The sequence below is a fragment of the Nothobranchius furzeri genome, chromosome 3 (assembly GCF_043380555.1).
Source record: "Nothobranchius furzeri strain GRZ-AD chromosome 3, NfurGRZ-RIMD1, whole genome shotgun sequence".
Taxonomy (NCBI): domain Eukaryota; kingdom Metazoa; phylum Chordata; class Actinopteri; order Cyprinodontiformes; family Nothobranchiidae; genus Nothobranchius; species Nothobranchius furzeri.
Window position 1 is genome coordinate 91235939 of NC_091743.1, and position 14115 is coordinate 91250053.

Sequence of the window (14115 nt, forward strand, 5' to 3'; positions counted from 1 at the left end):
AGTGTCACCTTGGATGAAACCATCCTCCTGATGTCCGGATCCGCAAAGGAGGTCCTGTCTGGGTGAGGTAGAACACGACAGATGACGTTTGATGCCGTTTCTCTCAAAATTACTCAGTTATCCGCAAAACATCATTTTCATCCAGAACGCCTTTCATTCTCTCTGAAAGAAACCTTCTGAGAACTGCATTCAGGCATCCAAACTCATCATTCCCAATTTAGCTCCATCCAACACAGGTTTGCTTTTAAACAAGTAATATCAAAATTGTTAAGGATTGTTATTAAAATTGCCATCCATTAATTGTCATTTTATAATTGTCGTTTCAAATTTTTAGTTTAAAATTTGTTAGTAATAAAATTTCTTCATTTTTAAACTTGCCGAAACGAAACACAGAAACGGGTTGCATTTTCTGTTTATCGAATGAAAAGAATCTTACTGAATCTTCTGTTTAACAAATAAACTTTTGCTATTAATTTAAGTGTCTTAAATTAATTTTCACACCATTACATATTGGCATGCCAGCCACGCTTCAATAACTGGAACTGCCCAGTTCTTTTAACATCGGGCGAGCCATTTTTCCTAAATTAAAATGCTATTTCTGTGTTTTCTTTCAATATTTTACTAAAACGGAAGTTGTCCCACCCTAATTTCTTCCTCCAGAGACGTCCGGGGGGAAGCTTTACGGTGACACCGACATCCGACACCCGACGATCTCTAACTCAGCATTAATCCACAGATCCTGTGGGACTATTTTAAAAGACATCCTAATTGCTTTAAGTAAGTGAATGTGTTGTTTGTGTGTTTGACCGTTTATTATTCACCTTGATGAGACACTGCGTCTCCAAGCCTCCTTTGTCGCTCCTCACCTTAGTGCAGAGCTAACCGTTAATAGCCGGCCACCGGCTGGAAAAATAGCACCTTTTCCGGTTAGTAAACCGGACCTTTCCGAGCTTCTCGGACTTTTTTGAGTGTCGTGACACTGTGTAATTTATGTGTAAAACCGGAGACAAGTCTCCATGGAAGTTAGCTTCCCCCGGTTTCTGATTGATCACCAGAAACCCACCCGTTAGCCCGGCTAGCAGTGAGCTGCTAACAGCCATAAGTAAAACGGAAGAGCCACTGTGCACAAGCACACGCTATTAGGTAGAATAGAACCGCACGGTCACGAACGTACGCTATTCACCGCCCAATTCTGACAGAATTGGTTCAAAATCGCCTATATCAAGCTGATAGGCATGCAAAGCTTAGCACGTAGCTGCTACAGTTAGCCCTCGATTCAGCAAAACTGATTAATTATCCAGCTGTAATCGGTAGACACAGAGTCCTGCGTCTTCTCACTCAGCGTAAGTCAACAAAATAAACCAGTGCACGGTTTTCGTTGTAGCCGAAAATAAAAAGGCTGTGTCGGCGGACATTTTTAAAGCCTCAGGACCGGCTTCCTTAGCAACCGAACCGCCGACGAAGCTAGAATAGTTACGTAGTGCCAAAAAGAGATAGGATTTTACTCTGGTAAAACCGTAGTCTCGTCAAGATCCTTTTGGGTAAATTACTCAGTAAAATCACCGTGTTTTACCCAAAACCAAGAGCTTAGCTTTAATAGTTTTGCTCCTCTCATGCCTGGTTGAAGGAGCAAAGCCTCAGGCCTAACTCAATCAACCAGTTCCTTAGCCGATCGCTGCTGCCATCTTGTGGTGGGTTTTTTTTTTTGCACCCGGCTGAAAGTTCATTTTCTTTTCTGTTCCTTGTTGTTCAAAGCAAAAATTTTTCCTGTAACATAGCTCAATTAACACCGAAGTCATCCATTAATTTGTAAAATAAATTAAAGGGCTGGACACTGGGTTCAAAATGAGTTTAGAAGAGATTACACAGTTACTCCAGACTCAAATGGCTGGGTGGAGAACTGAGTTCCAAATTCAGACGGCTGAGAAAACAACTCAGCTCTCCAAACTGCATCGTGACGTGACAGATATTCAAGAAAAATCAAACATGATCAAAAGAAAACGAGCGATAACTCCATGTTCCTCCAATTTGCCGCCAGGTAAACCAGAATCAAAATATTCTGATGTTTTACTCGGCTCTGATCTAAAGCAAGAATCCTCGTCTCCGACTGATTTCACAAGATCATTCTGTTATGCCAGATGTAATGCACCCTAACATTAATCTGCTTCCAGAACAAAACCTGCCATCGGAAGAGTTGGTCCATAAGGAAACAGAACATGTTCCTGGAGTCAACCCCATCATTCTCTCTGAAAGAAACCTTCTGAGAACTGCATTCACGCATCCAAAACTCATCATTCCCAATTTAGCTCCATCCAACACAGGTTTGCTTTTAAACAAGTAATATCAAAATTGTTAAGGATTGTCATTAAAATTTCCATCCATGAATTGTCATTTTATAATTGTCATTTCAAATTTTCTGTTTAAAATTTGTTAGTAATAAAATTTCGTCATTTTTAAGCTTGCCTCATTATTGAAACGAAACACAGAAAAGGGTTGCATTTTCAGTTTATCGAATGAAAAGAATCTTACTGAATCTTCTGTTTAACAAATAAACTTTTGCTATTAATTTAAGTATCTTAAATTAATTTTCACACCATTACAACCAGGGGCGGATTTAGCAATTTGGGGGCCCAAGGCGAACACAGACACGGGGCCCCTTACACAAAATTTTCGACAATCTTACCTTTAACTGGATTTGCTAAACTCTCCCCTCTTCTGACACGAGTTATTTTCACTTTTTATTAGTCCTCCTCTTTTTTCCTGTTTTTCTCTCCTTTTGAGCGCTTTCAATATTTGCTCTGCTTACTTCTTCCTGTCAGTGCTCTTGTGCTTTAGCCTTAGTTATTTTTTTTTCTATTTTCCATTTTGGTCTATGTTTTCCTCCCTTGAAACATTTTCCATTGTCTTTCCTTTCTGCCTCCTTTTGATGTTTACATCGAAAAACGACGTCACTTTCAGAAGTGAAAATAAAAGCTTTTATGAAGCAAGCTGCTTCTTTCTCTTATTGGAGCCACTAGGTTAACTCCATTTCATGCTTAATGTTTTGACTACCGCTTTGAGTTTGTTGCGAATGCTCCCGCCTCTCTTCTTATTCTTATTTGTGGTCTTATGGCACTTGGCAAACAACAATTTGATGCATTACCGCCACCAACTGGATTGGAGTGGAACGACTACCAATCACTTCCTGTTTGTGCATCGCCATCTTAATAACCCTCTTATGACCATAATTATAACAGGGCCGCCTGGTATTTTTTAATCTTATGGCTGTAAAATTGTAATAAAAAACGCAAAGTGTGTGTAACTCGTCTCCTTTTTTCAGATCAACCTCAGCTTTCAGTGTATGGTTTGTATTTAGAATTTATTTCTATTAAAGCCTTTAAAAAATCAGCTTAAAAGAAAAAAACAAAACACGGATTAGAATTTTTTACATTTATTACTGAACAGGAACTTCAAAATTACTGGGCAAACAATTTAAACTTTAAACTGTAATGCATCTATTCTTAAAAAAGTTTGAACCTTGGTATCTTTTTAGCTGTTTTTAAGACCATTTATTTTTGTAAACTTTCAGACGTTTTTATTTGATGGTAGACCTTGAAGCAGTTTCTCTCCAGCTGCAGGCAGAGCACACCTCACACTGCCATGGGGTGCTTCTCTGGCACACCGTGCACTGCTATACCAAAAACTTTTGTTTTAGCAAAAATAATTATTTATTGTAAAAAGATAAATAATGCTGGAATGAAGCTGAATCTTACAATTAGCAAATAGTTGAGGGTTGTTTAAATAAAAAAAAAATAACAAATAAAGACTGAACAAACATTCATACCCTGGTTCACCGGAGATCTGTCCTTCTTCGTGGTCACTGTCTTCAGATATAAGCCTTCTGGGACACCTAATAGATCGTGTTGATTTTCTTTGAGGCATTTCCATTATTTCATGCTGGTTTTTATGCTGATTAGCTTCCCCGTTCCGTTATCCGCTTTCACCGCAGCGCTGCGCTCCGTTTCAATCAGGCTGTACAGCAGGATTTCCCCTCGTAGCGATATTTTCCCTAACTCTGATTGCTTCATGCTATAGATCGCTGGAAAGCTGCTTTTATGTACTTTTAGGAACCGTTGGAATTTTTTAAATCTGATCAGCCATTCAAAAGTTATAAAACGGAGCATTTTGGATGACAAACTCAGCACGTCTCTGAATCTCTGTTGTGATTAGTTGTGCTCAAGACAGGGAATCCCGGTGGCTACCGTAATGTATTGTATATGCGCAAAAAGCCCCATTTTTAATCTTTTCAGCACTTTTGGAATTTTAATGATATCTTGAATGGTTCAGGAATTATGGTAATGAGAAGCATGTCCAATCCCGTCTGCGGCCACAGGTTGGTAATAAGAATATTGTGGCATTAAAGGAGCATGGGGCAGGAATTGTCCAAAAACAAGAAGTAAATAGGATACATGTTCAATCTTGTGAAGCTTATGGGTTATGAAGCATTTTAAACTAAAAAGAATGATGAAACCAGTTTATCATTCCATTTTGTTAAACAGGCTGTATGCTGCAAAATGCAAAGCACTTCGGATTCGAATTTCCTGCGCTGTTTTACGGATGTGACGTTAATTGACGCTTCAAGCGCGTTCTCGACAAGGTTCAAACCCGGAAAAACATTTGGAAGCTTGCTAGGTGGCGGTAATGCGTCTTTCACTACTAGCCACGTTAAAACCTCAAACAGAAGTGGAAGAACCCTGGAAATGGATTCTACAACAAGCAAAAGACCAAGCGCAACTCAAAGCCCACTAAAGAGTTGCACAAAGAAGAAGGTTTTATCAGCGGCATCTCGAGAGTCAAAAAGAAAATATAAAAAGTCGGTCAGGGACCCGAATATCATATCAGAGCTGTATCTCCACAATTTAAGAAAAGCAAATAAAACCTATGGATTTAGATAATACTGATTTAGGTAATCTAACAAATCTTTGTGCAGATGAACAAGAAACTTATCTAAGCTAACAGTGTTTAGCATATGGCTTCCTGATCAGTCTGAAAAAGCAACTAAGGAGTAATCGGATCACTTCTACATTTTGTGGACGACACACCGCTTGTGTTTGTAGATAAATGGATGCTCTGTTTATTCTGACGAAAAAGTAAACAGAGCTTGATTTGATTATATGACGTCACTGAGTCGGAGAGAGCTAGCGTGCGGTAGCATTTTAGCTGTGATCACGCTTCATTTTCTATGTACCACAGAAGAGAACGGACATTTTCCAAACCAAAGATGAGTCTTTAGAATTATGTCATATTTGATCTACAGTCCAACCTCTAAGCAGGATTGTTACTTCAGTAGATAATGTTATTCGTGGGGTTTGTGTAACAGAACCCCATCGGAATATCTTTTCCTAACGTTATTGCTGTGCTACAAGAGAGTAAATAACGAGTCAGCCATTACTACGTGTTTTACTAAAAGTAAAGTTGTGCAGAAGTTTGTGTTTATTTTTCTAAATTTGTCCTGTTGAATGTAGGTCAGAATAAAATATGTTTGTGAAAATGATAAATACATTTTTTCATAACTGACCTGCATTTTCATATTACTAGTTGTGTCACAGGTAAAGATGCTTAGCCATTATTGATCTATGTAAACAGAAGGTGTAGAGTCTCAACCAACTTGTTGACATTTTTGTTTAAAAATGTGTTTTCCAGCTACCGGAAGAAGCAGGCTCCTGAAACTGCAATTCAGGGAGGTTATGTGCAGTCAACCTCGACACCCAGTAAGCAAACAGCAGCTAAAATGTCGCATAGATTATCTCCAACTGAACCTGTGTCTGAGGGGTTAGTATCTTTTCTGTAAAACAAATATTCACGTTTTTGTGCTATGATATTTCATACATTAAATTACACTTGTATATCCACACTTGGTTCAGAACTAACATCACACCACCAAACACTTCTGACATTATCTTTACAGGGAAGATTTTCTAATGGCTGGTGTTGAGGCCTTAGTTGATGACCTAGATTTGGATCCTTTTGAAGAAAGGTAAATTTGTTCATGAGAAGTCTTGCCATATATGCAGGAAATTACTGCTGTACTAAGCAAATATAGGTCATTATATATATTTATTTATTTTGTGAAGTGTCAATTCACGGCAGATTGTTGTTATTTGCAGAAAGAATTAATGACAGATGTATTAGGCTCCACATTTATCTCTTTAGAATCAGTACCATTTCAGGTAAGTTCTAGTTTTTATCTTTACGTACAACAAATATTATTGTGTTGTCTGTAGTTTCAAATCCATGGATCTAGCTACGGATGCAGCCCAAATTGATGAGGACCAAGCAAACAACTTACTCAACAGTGTGTGAGTTGCAATGTCTTCTTATCTACACTCTTTTTTTAAACTCCAAAGTCTTAAAACAATATATTAATTCTACTTTAATTTATTGTTTTCATAACAGAATAGAACTGTTATGAAAACTTTGTCAGGCTGACGAAGTTTGCGGCCGCAAACAAAACGTTGCAGGTAAATAAAACCCTTCTATGTTTTAAAAAGAACTAAAAGATGGAATTGTTGTTTTATCCTTGTTCACAGGCTGGGATCCTAAAGGGAATTTCCATCCTATTTGTGTGGCTGAAGGACATCGTCAACCAATTTTGGTACATTTGCCAGAAAGCACAACATCGTGATATGTCCAATGTAAGTATTGTGACATCTTTTGGACAACAAGACAACAATGCACATTGACATAATTACCTTTCTTTTCATAATAGTGCCAGCTCTCGTGTTTCTGTTGGTGAGCACTTCCGTCACATGTAAAGTTTTCAAATAAAACTTATTTTTTCTGTTAGGACATGTGGGTGGGTGTGCTTCACCATGTCACAGGGAAGCATGAATGGACCCGTGGCAAATGTGACCATGGACCACTTGATGCAAAGACCAGTGATAAAGAGCTCATGGTGCCAGGATCTCCACCACACGAGGCTCTTCAACGAATCATGTTCAACAGACGCTGATTGAAGGATGTCACCAATCTGACCTTTAGGTATATTAATAACATTTTCATAAGCAAAACAGCTTAAGTGTCAATATCAAAGCTGACAATTTACATATAGAAATGACAATTGTGGGTGAAAAGGCAATCAAAAGTGTGATTCCTAATAATCTATAAAGTTGTATCTTTTGTTTTGTTTTTTTACAGGTCAACTTCAGAACTGGAGAGTTTCCAGAACTGCATTCTCATGTAAGCTGGAAAAGGTAATTTTATTTAGAAGTGATTTGTACATTATTTGTTATAATTACTAACTGAAATTATTACATTTTACAGGTTATGAATGACAAATAGAAATATCTAGCATGTGTTATGTCCTAGCAAAATTAGTCCCTTGAAAATTATGTGTTTAAATTTTTATAAATCTTGTCCCCCCTCTCCATGCCAAACAGGTTTGCCTTCTCTCCTCCTGTCTACGAAGCCAGGTGCCTTCTTGCTGGGTTGGATTACAACCACCACAACCACCGACCAGATTATATAACCCGGAAAAATGAGAAGTCGTAAGTCTAATAGTTTTGTTTATCTTCAAGGCAACTGAATATGATCTGTACTTCAAAAGAAGTTGTTGGATTTGTTACTGTAAAATATTTGTGTCGTTGAATGAAAATGTAGAAAGGTGGACCTTCAGTAAATCCTGTAATGCTTGTCTTTTAGATACAAGCGGCTCTACAGCAAAAAGTCACAAAATTATCGCGTGCAAGTGGTCAAGGTTGCCAAAGACTACAGCTACATCCCTGAACTTCAGCGTTGCATCCTCAGAAAACGTAAGGATGGAGGGGCGCTCCCAAGAAAGGCAAAACGTAACCCCGGTGACCCAAGAAATCTTGGGAATTTAGCTGGAGTTGTGGCACCGCCCACGGCAGAACTGGTCCAGACACAAATTCGCAGAGGACAGGTGTGTCATTCACCAAAATCCCACATTTCTTGTCAGCTCAATTCTAATTATGTTTATTATTGTACTCTTTAAAATAAACAAATAAATAAATAAACCTCAGCATAAAATATTCAGTCTCACAAGCCATCTGCTGCACCTTTTTGCAGTTTTGGATGTATCACCAATTATAATACACCAGTAATTGTCTTCTTTTTTCCTATTTAACAAAGTTTGGGTAGATGTATTTTTACCTTTCATGTTTCAGTGGGATCACTTACGCCTTCGTCAGAGTCGCCAGCTGTTCGAGACGTCGTTTCCATTTATATGCAGGCAGCAGATGGCGACATTGTCCCTCTGCTGCCTGCATATAAGAGGAAAAAACATCTACCCAAACTGTGTTACATAAGAAAAAAGAAGACAATTATGAGTCACAAAGTTAGAATATACAGAAGAACACCAGTAATTAATTTATGTCTGGAACTATTTGTAATGTTCACACTACCTGCACAACACATCACTTTTCTGTTGTGCCAAGGTCAAGTTGAAAATGACAATTACCAGATTGGATGGAGCCTTGCTATATGATCTAATGCTGCTGTTCTCCTCTCTCCATAAAGGGCCCAGCTACGTGAAGCATCAAAAGACAGGAATTGCTTCTTTCATGCACACAGATTTATTAGAAATTACGAAAAAATACTATGTGCAAATGCAAATAACAGAACTTTTTTGTACATAAATAAAAATAAATATATTGCACAAACTGTTAAATGCTGTCTTCAGCTAAAGTTATTTTGAGGTATTGTGGTGTTTTGGAACTACTGTAGTTATAGATAAACGGTTTGGATTTTTGGGTTAGGGTGCCCTCAGTCAGGAAGATGGTGTCCTGGCGTCTCTTGCCGAAACTCCAGGATATCCAGCATCACCCCTGGAAGACGGGTCACCACTCTCTCGAGAATATAATCTCTCTCCTCCTGGCTCAGGTGTTGTAAAGCTGTCTAGAAATTAAAGAGCATATGTTTACATGACTAGATTCATATCTCCAGTGAGTGATGTTTTCGTTTTTGGCATCTCTCTATTATTTTATTTTATTTTTTTACACAAATGGCTACAACCAACCTGCATCTCAGCTATACTGGCAGCTCTCAGCTGTGCAAGCAGGTCTCGGTCCTCTTCTCTGAAAGCTGTTCGCTGCCTACCCCGGCGCCCTGGTCCTCTTGAAGGAGCTCTGGACCTCAACCTGCTGCCCTCACCCCTTGAGCGTGTCCTTCCCCGACCCTCGGAGTGACCTTTTCCTCTCCCCTTTCCAGTACTGCCCTTTCTTTTGCCCCCTGGTCTCAGACTTTCCCACGACACATCAAAGTCTGTGGCAGGCTCAGGCACATACTCCTCATCTGAACTGTCTTCCATCACTCCTTCCAATGTGAATTCCTGAAAATCAATTACAGTAATGATAAAAATGACTGTAGGTCATGACCCTGTAGGTCTTGTTGATATGATTTTATTTTGATGCATTTTTTTGAACTAAACATTGATATTTATGTTCTTATTTACATTGTTGTGATGCCTGTGCTGTAATGAAATTGGTTTCACAAATGATGTCAGTGACTTGAAATTGGATGTTCTTACATGATGTATAAACAATAACATTAGCTTGTTAGTAAGCTTAGTGCAAAATAATAACTGTAATTTGTCTAAAAACATCAGAAATCACCTGCAGCCACAAAGCCTTATGCTAATAAAGTAGCATCATGTTACTGTCTTGCTCGCCAGTCACAAAACTGGCTTATGAATATTTCATAGGAAGGAGCTCTTGCTTTACATCACGAGTGTCATGGCTCAATTAAAATGCTAATGTTGTCATGGAATTTTACAAATATTAGACTAAAGTAACAATGTTACTTACTTCATCACTCGACATGGTGCCTTGTTCGAGCCGCGCTCTGGCCGTACATCACTGTAACTTTTTTTTTCTAGTGAAGAAGAGTTTGTGCCTGCTCTCGTGCCGGGCTGCAGTTACTCACAGCGCCGAGTGCGTCGCTAATGAGTTTCGTTTCTTCATCCTGCCCCATGCTCCTTTAACAGAGGGGTGCCGGCAGTCAGGGCTAGGGGGCCCCCCAACAAAAGGGGGCCCCAGGCGGCCGCCTACCTATACCTAATGGTAAAACCGTCTCTGATTACAACCTGCATCTCCAACCTTCAGCTCCGCGTTTCGAACAGCAGCATTAGGCTACAACACTTACAACCCTTTATGAACCATTACAGCATTAGGAAGTATTTTCATATCTATTCTGATGTTTCTTCAGTTTCATAACATTACCTAATAAAATCTCATAATTTTCTGATCAATTCTGTTGGTTTATTTTCAAAGCATTTCCTGAATTTTGCAGAATTCTCACGTTGAAGGTCCTTTTTTTATTATTTCAACATATTACTGTCACAGTAAAAATATGTATATTATGTGAACCTCTCACAAAACTGTCTGCTTGACCCTTACCAATTGGGGTTCAAATGGGGCCACTCCACTGAAACTGCTCTGTTAGCAGTGACTGAATCCTTAAAAGAAGCTAGAGCGACCAAATCCTCAGTGCTTATCCAGCTCGACTTATCGGCTGCATTTGACACTGTCAACCATGGCTTCCTTTTGTCCACACTCTCTAGCATGGGCATCACAGAGAAAGCACACACCTGGTTTGAATCGTACCTCACAGGACGATCATTCAGTGTATCTTGGCTTGGAGTATCCTCTACCGTGCACCATCTTGCAACAGGAGTCCCCCAGGGCTCTGTACTAGGACCTCTTCTCCTTGCCACATACACCACCTCACTGGGTGAGATCATTCGATCACATGGCTTCTCCTACCACTGCTATGCAGACGACACCCAGCTCTAACTGTCATTTCCACCGGAAGACCACACTGTCTCTGCACGAATATCAAACTGTCTCTCTGACATATCAAAATGGATGAAATCCCACCATCTCCAACTCAACCTCTCTAAAACTGAACTACTTGTCATCCCAGCAAAACCATCCATACAGCACAATATCTCAATCCAAAATGACTTCCTATCTCTGGCTCTTTCAAAGGCAGTTCGAAATCTGGGTGTTGTGATTGATGAACCCCTGACCTTTAAAGATCATGTTGCCTCTGTTGCTCGTTCATGCCGCTTTGCGCTGTATAACATACGAAATATCAGAGCATACCTAACACAACATGCCACCCAGCTCCTGGTGCAATATACTGTCATTGGGGGCCAGCATCTCCCTAAGCTCCGGTTACCATGCTCAGACTAATGGACAGTGTGAGTGGCTCAACCAGGAGTTGATGGCCATGCTTCGTTGTGTGTGCTCCTCCAATCCCACCAGCTGGAGCACCCAACTCCCCTGGATTGAGTACGCCCACAGTACACATGTATCATCCGCTACTGGCCAGTCCCCATTTGAATCATCTCTTCTTGGTTATCAGCCTCCTCTTTTTCCATCAGACCTCCCTACCTCTTGTCAAGATTCCGCAGTTCTTTCGCCGAGCCACGAGGACGTGGATCCAGACCCGTGCGGCTCTGCAACAAACGGCCGAACGCAACCGACGGCTTGCTGACTGCCACCCCCGCCCGGCTCCTCCATATACCACTGGGCAACAGGTCTGGCTCTCCACCAAGGACATCAAGCTAAAAGATTCCAGCAAGAAACTCTCCCCCCGATTCACTGGACCATACACCATTAGTGATGTCATCAGCCCCTGGTCTGTCCATCTCGCATAACCCTCATCCCTTAAGATCCAACTGGTCTTCCATGTCTTCCTTATCAAACCCGTTTCATCTAGTCCGTTGTGTCCTGCTCCTGCTCCCCCTCCTCCCGTCCGTCTCGCCAACGGCGGCCTGGGTTATCGCGTGCGGTGCCTCCAGTATGCCAGACCCCGCGGCCAGGGTCGCCAGTTCCTGGTGGACTGGGTGGGTTACGGGCCGGCACATCGTCAGTGGATCCCCAGTTCCTGGATTGATGACCCCTCTCATTAGGGAATTCGACACTGCGCTCTTCGTCTGCATCCTCCTCTGCCTTTTGGTTGGGGGGGGGGGGGTGGTACTGTCATGGTCTGTGCTGAGCTAGCCTCTGTCTGGATCTGAGTCTCTCTGTTGCAAGTGGGCGTGTTCCATAGAGCAGCTGTTGCAGATCATCTCATCAGTGGTCAGAGGATTTAAGGAGCGGCATGACAACTCACCAGTGCCGGATGATTACTCAGTATTAGGTTCTTCTCGTCCACTAAGACCTCACTCCTCTTCAAGAAAACTCCCTGGATCAACCCTGCCTGCCAGCCATGCCACTCACTTCCAACCGCCTGCTCTCCACCGCTCACCTGCCAGTCTGGACAAATTTGGGCTCCAGTTCTCCCATGCTCAGCTCCCAGCCATTGTCTCTGTCTCTCAACCATCCCGCTCAGCCAGACCTGACTTGCCCTCCTCTCGAGCTCCCAAAACATCCAGGAAACCGTAAGCCTCTTCTCACATGGCTCTATTTACAAATTTACTTCAATATACTCATATCTGTTTCCACTTCAGAATCTACCGGAGCCCCGGACCTCAGATCTCCTCATACACCTTAATCAAGCATAATAAATTACTTTTTACTTACCTTCTGTCTCCCGTGGTGATTCTACATGTCGTGGGCCAAAAGTTTACACTCAAACATGACAAAACCGACAGGTCAAACACAGCAGCAAAAAATGCAAGGATGTACTATTCAACTAAAATTTTAGTGACACAAAGCCTGAGTGTGAACCCTTTGAGCAGCTGAGTGTGTGTGTTGAAAATATTAACAGCTCATATGACCTGAGTGTTGGATCAAAAGCCTTCAGATAAGCTTTGAACTTGTTAAGTTTTTAAACGTGACTTGGTGCTTTGTAGAAGAATGTGACGACTAGTTACTTTTAAACCATCTAATAAACCGTCCGGAGTGGGACTGCATTATTAGATTCACAAGGAGACCCGGTCTGTGGCCGTCATTACCTGATAAAATCTTTTTTACTGTAAAATGATTTGATTTGAACAGTTTCATCTCAAAACTCCCCCGTCACCATTTAGGAGAAAATAATGTGCTTCGTGAATTGATAAGCTATAAATCTGTGCAAATGCAGAGTTGTAGAAGTCTCAGTTCATTATCACCTTTATCACATCTACTGTGAGACTTAATGAAACTCCAGGCCTCCGTAGATTTAATGACTTTCATCAGTTCAAGGTCTACACCATGCACAACTCTTACCATCAGATTACCCCAGCCTGGACCCTTTGATTATTCCTGCAGTAATTCATTGTGTCTCAGAGTAACGTTGGCTGTGTGCAGGATTGTCCGTGTTCCAAAGTCTTCCCCATTGTTGTACAGCACAGTTCACTCACCTCCCTGTAAATGAAACTGTGTCTGGTGAGCAGCTGCCAACAGATAGTCAATCTGCTTCTCCTCCTTCCGCCCAGCACTAAACACAGATGTGACCTCTAAGACTTGTGGAAAGAGCAAATCAAACAGAAAACAACTGCAAGAAACAAATAAACCAAAAGCATCAAACACATTCACAGTTGATGATCCTGATCATTCATGCCAGTTCTACACTGCTCTTGTATTACATAAACAGGTATTTCAGCTGTGCCGAGTTGAAAATGCAGGCTGAAGTAGAGCTAAATTAAAGATATTGGCCAGATTCGTAGTGATGTGCCGGTCGCAAACGAACCGGCTCTAAGAGCCGGCTCTTTGAAGTGAACGACGGGAGCCGGCTCGTCATTGGGAGCCGTCCCCGCCCCTCCCCTCTTGCTTTGGTGAAAGCTACAGGCGATTGGTCAGCATGTGTAACTGCGTGTCCAGACTGTCCGCACACAGAGCAGTAGGGGCGGGGAAGAGGGAGGATCAGACTGACAGACACACAGCAGAGCACATGCAGGCGGAGGGAGATGAGAGGGAATGAGGAGGAGGAAAAAGGCGAGCGAGAGAGAGGAGAATGCGACGAAGACGGTGAGAAAATGAGCGCCAGCAGTCCAAAAATTGATATTTCTTAAAGTGTTCAGTTAATAAATCCATATAAATGATAAATATTTTATATTTAGCATTTTTTTACATTAGTAAATCATTTTACATATAGTTTAGCATTATTTTGGTTATAAATGTACTCTACACAACAGAAAATCTGAGGAGCCACTTGGGAGCCGAAAGAGCCGGCTCTTTTTGGTGAGCT

General features: G+C 41.2%; 2 long non-coding RNA genes across 2 annotated transcripts; both read left to right on the top strand.

Moving 5' to 3' along the window:
• The first annotated feature begins 5545 nt into the window (after nt 1-5545).
• On the top strand, nt 5546-6339 carry LOC139069010 (uncharacterized). Its single transcript, XR_011520240.1, has 3 exons — nt 5546-5811; nt 5948-6016; nt 6264-6339. It is a non-coding gene; the product is annotated as an uncharacterized lncRNA (long non-coding RNA).
• A 504-nt stretch (nt 6340-6843) lies between these two features.
• On the top strand, nt 6844-7529 carry LOC139069009 (uncharacterized). Its single transcript, XR_011520239.1, has 3 exons — nt 6844-7020; nt 7177-7232; nt 7419-7529. It is a non-coding gene; the product is annotated as an uncharacterized lncRNA (long non-coding RNA).
• The last annotated feature ends 6586 nt before the right edge of the window (nt 7530-14115 follow it).